Here is a 4,941-nt window from a genome sequence, read left to right on the forward strand (position 1 = left end):
ACTGAACACAAGAAATCAAATATATTAAAAAAAAATTCTCATTTAATAGAGGTCTAATATCCAAATATACTGTTTGAACAAAGGAAATCAAATAAATAAAAGAAAAATTTTAATGTGATAAAATTTTAGTATCCAAAATACACATATTGAACAAAATAAATGAGAAAAAAACAACAATTATTAGAGGTAGGTCTAATATTCAAATATACATAATGAACATATTTAGATAAATGAAAACAAAAATTCTCATTGGATAAAAGTTTAATATCCAAGCCGTGCAGTGGTGCCGCATGCCTTTAATCCCAGCACTCGGGAGGCAGAGCCAGGCGGATCTCTGTGACTTCGAGGCCAGCCTGGTCTACAAAGTAAGTTCCAGGAAAGGCGCAAAGCTACACAGGGAAACCCTGTTTCGAAAAAAAAATAAAAATAAAAAAAAAGTCTAATATCCAAAACATAGATATTGAAAACAGGATATCAGATAAATAAAACAAAATTTCTCATATGATCAAGATCTAATGACAAGTATATATATTGAACACAAGAAATCAGATAAATAAAAATTCTCATCTGATAAAAGTCTAATATCCAAAATATATGTATTAAACACAAGAGATTAAATAAAACAAAAATTCTCACCTGAGAAAGAACTAATATCCAAAATATGCATGCTGAACACATGGTATCAGATAAATAAATCAAGAATTCTAACCTGATAAAGGTCTAATATTCAAAATATACAAAAAAACACAAGAAATCAGAAAATCAAAACAAAATTCTCATGTGATAAAGGTTTAACATGAAAAATGTATTTATTGAACACAAGAAATTAAACAAAACAAAACTTCTGTTCTGATAATGGTCTAATATAAAAATATACCTATTGAACACAAGAAATCAGACAAAAGAAGAATTCTCATCTGATAAAGGTATCTTTATAGGCATTTCCTTCTTTAGGTTGTGAAAGTTTTCTTCTATGATTTTGTTGAATATATTTTCTGTGCCTTTGAGTTGGTATTCTTTTTGTTCTTCTATCCCTATTATTCTTAGGTTTGGTCTTTTTATGGTGTCCCAAATTTCTTGGACATTTTGGGTCATGACTTTGTTGGCTTTAGGGTTTTCTTTGACTGATGAATCTATTTCTTCTACCGTATCTTCAACACCAGAGATCCGCTCTTCCATCTCTTGCACTCTGTTGGTTATGCTCGCATCTGTAGTTCCTGTTCATTTATTCAGATTTACACTTCCAGCATTTCCTCAATTTGTGTCTTCTTTGTCTCCATTTCAGTCGGGCAGCAGACCTCCTGCAGACAGATCAGACTACCACCATCCCCCATGAGACCCTGTAACAAAGCCCCACCTCCCCCCATCCCACCCATCCTTCAAGACTGCAACTGTTCCCTGAGACAGAGATGGCCAAGACCCGATTGGACTAAGAGGTGAGTATTTATCCTCAATCCTGAACACCACAGCCCCTAGGCTTTGGGCCCAGGGGCACAACCCTGCACCACTACACCACTACCCATTGCAGTCCCAGTTTCGGGCCAGTTGACAGGCAGACCTACTGCAGGCAGTTCAGACTACCACCATCCCCCACCAGACCTTGTAACTCACAAGTCCCACCCCTCCCAACCCACCTGTGTGCCAAGATTACAACTACTCCCTGAGACAGAGCCCACAAGGGCCAACTGGACTAAGAGCTTCTCCCTGAGACAAACAGTCCATCAGAACCCAATAGACCAAGAGCTCCCACTGGACCAAGATTATTGATCCGACTGAGAGAGCCTCCCTCAGAAACAGACACCGCTTGCACCAAGTGGAGAAAGAGATGGATAGAGGCCAGTGCAAAACTACAGTCAACAACAAAAAACGCACCATGGTTCCATCAGAACCTACACCAGCAAGACCTGAACATCTCAACACAGAGGAAACAGAAGAAATCGACCTTAAAAATGACCTTAAGAAGATGATAGAAATCTTTAAAGAGGAAATGAAAAATTCCCTTAAAGAGTTAGAGGAAAAAATCAAACAAAAAATGTGAAGCAATCAGTAAATCCCTTGAAAGCCAAAAGAAAGCAATTAAATATTTGAGGGAAACAGCTCAAGATTTGAAATCTGATTTCTCATTTTCCATATGTATATTTTTGCATGTAGACATTTATTAGATGAGAATTTTTGTTTTATTTAATTTCTTGCATTCAATATGTATATTTTGGTTATTAAACCTTTATCAGATGAGAATTTTTGTGTTGTGTATATGATTTCTTGTGTTAATATATATATATATATATATATATATATATATATATATATATATATATGATACTAGATCTTTATCAGATTAAAATTTTTGTTTTATTTAATTTCTTGAGTTCAATATGTAATTTTCAACATTAGAAGTTTATCAGATTAGGATTTTTGTTTAATTTATCTAATTATGTTACATTTATCAGATGAGGATTTCTGTTTTATTTATCTGATTTCTAGTGTTCAGTATTTATATTTTGGCTTAGTCCTTTATCAGATGAGAAGTTTTGTTTTATTTATCTGATTTCTTGTGTTCACTATGTATATTTTGGATATTAGAACTTTATCAGATGCAAATTTTTGTTTTATTTATCTGACGTCTAGTATACAATATGTATATTTCTGATATTAGACCTTTATTAGGTGAGAATTTTTTTATTTATCTAATTATGTTTGATGTGTATATTTGGGATAGTAGACCTTTATCATATGAGAATTTTTGTTTCATTTAATATCTGTGTTCAAATTGTATATTATGGATAGTAGACCTCTATCAGATGAGAATTTTCATTTTATTTATATTATTTATTGTGTTCAATATGTATATTTTGGATATTAGACCTTTATTACTTGAGAAATTTTGTTTTAATTAATTTCTTGTGTTCTGTATGTATATTTTGGATACTAGAAATTTATCGTGTGATAATTTTTTGTTTTATTTATGTTATCATGTTCAATGTGTATACTTTGGGTATTAGAACATTATCAAGAAATTTCTTTTAATTTATCTGACTTCTTAGGATCAATGTGTATATTTTTGATTTTAGACTTTTATCAGATGAGAATTTTTGTTTTATTTATCTGATTTCCAGTGTTCAATGTGTATATTTTTGATATTAGACCTCTAAAAGATGAGAATTTTTGTTTTATTTAATTTATTGTGTTAAATGAAAATATTTTGGATATTAGACTTTCATCAGATGAGATTTTTTGTTTTATTTGTCTGATTTCTTGTCTTCATTCTGTATGTTATGGTATTAGACCTTTATCAGATGAGATTTTTTGTTTTATTTATTTGATTTCTTGAGTTCCATATGTATATTTTGGATATTAGACCTTTATCTGATGACAATATCTGTTTTATTTACCTGATTTCTTGTGTTCAATATGTATATTTTAGATATTGTGTTCAATATGTATATTTTTGGTTTTAGACCTTTATCAGATGAGAATTTTTGTATTTTTATGTGATTTCTTGTGTTGAGTATGTATATTTTTGATATTAGATCTTTATTAGTTAAGAATTTTTGTTTTATTTCCTTGGTTTCTTGGATTTGATTATGAATATTTTAGAAATCAGTACTTTATCAGATGAGAGTTTTTGTTTTCTTTACCTGATTTCTTGTGTTCTGTATGTATATTTTGGATATGAGACCTTTATCAGAAGAGAATTTAGTTTTATTTTATTTCTTGTGTTCTTTAATTATATTTTTGATATTTGAGCTTTATCACATGAAAATTTTGTTTTCTATTTCTGATTTTTTTCTGTTATATATGTATATTTTGGATATTAGAAAATTATCAGATGATAATTTTTGTTTTATTTATCTAATTATATTTGGTATGTATATTTTGGAAATTAGACCCTAATCAAGTGAGAATTTTTGATTAATTTATCTGATTTCTTTGGTTCAATGTGTATATTTAGGAATTTAGACCTTTATCAGATATGAATTTTTTTGAGATTTATCTGATTTCTTGTGTTCAACATGTATATTTTGGATATAAGACTTATATCAGATGAGAATTTTTTATATATAGATGATGTCTTGTGTTCAATATGTATAGTTTAGGTATTAGACCTTTATCACATGAGAATTTTTGTTTTATTTAACTAATTATGTTCAATATGTATATATTGGATATTAGACTATTGTCAGATGAGAGATTTTGTTTTATTTTTCTGATTTCTTGTGTTCTATAAGTATATTTTAGATAGTAGAACTTTACTGGTGAGAATGTTTGTTTTATCTAATTTCTTGTGTTCCATATGTATATTTCTTTTCTTTATTAAGAAATTTTCTACTCACTCTATATACCACCCAGAGTCCCATCTCCTCCCTCCTCCCGTCTCCCAAACCTACAGCCCAAGCCACTCCATATCCGCACATCCCTCAAATCAAGGTCTTCCATGTGGAGTCAGTAGAGCCCTGCACACTGAGCCTAGACAGGTCCAAGCCCTTTCCCACTGTACCAAGGCTGTGCAGGGCACCACACTATAGGCACCGGATACCTAAAACCCTGCCCATGTAGCAGGAATGGATTCTGATCCCCCTGCCTGGGTGTTCCCCAAACAGTTTGAGCCAAACAACCATCTTCCATATCCAGAAGGCCTAGTCCAGTCCCATTGGGGCTCCACAGCCACCAGTCCACACAGTCCACAGTTCATGGACTCCCATTAGTGTGGCCGGTCATCTCTGCACATCCTCCCATCATGATCTCGACGTCCCTTGTCTGCAGTATCTCTCCTCTCTCTCATCAATTCGATTCCCAGAGCTCAGCTTGGTGCCTGGCCGTGAATCTATGTATCTGTCTCTATCAGTCACTGGACAAAGGCTCTATGATTACAGCTAGGTTATTCACTAGACTGGTCACCAGAGTAGACTGGTCCAGGCACCCTCTGGACCACTGCCAGCA

Source organism: Peromyscus eremicus, unplaced genomic scaffold (assembly GCF_949786415.1).
Source record: "Peromyscus eremicus unplaced genomic scaffold, PerEre_H2_v1 PerEre#2#unplaced_105, whole genome shotgun sequence".
Taxonomy (NCBI): domain Eukaryota; kingdom Metazoa; phylum Chordata; class Mammalia; order Rodentia; family Cricetidae; genus Peromyscus; species Peromyscus eremicus.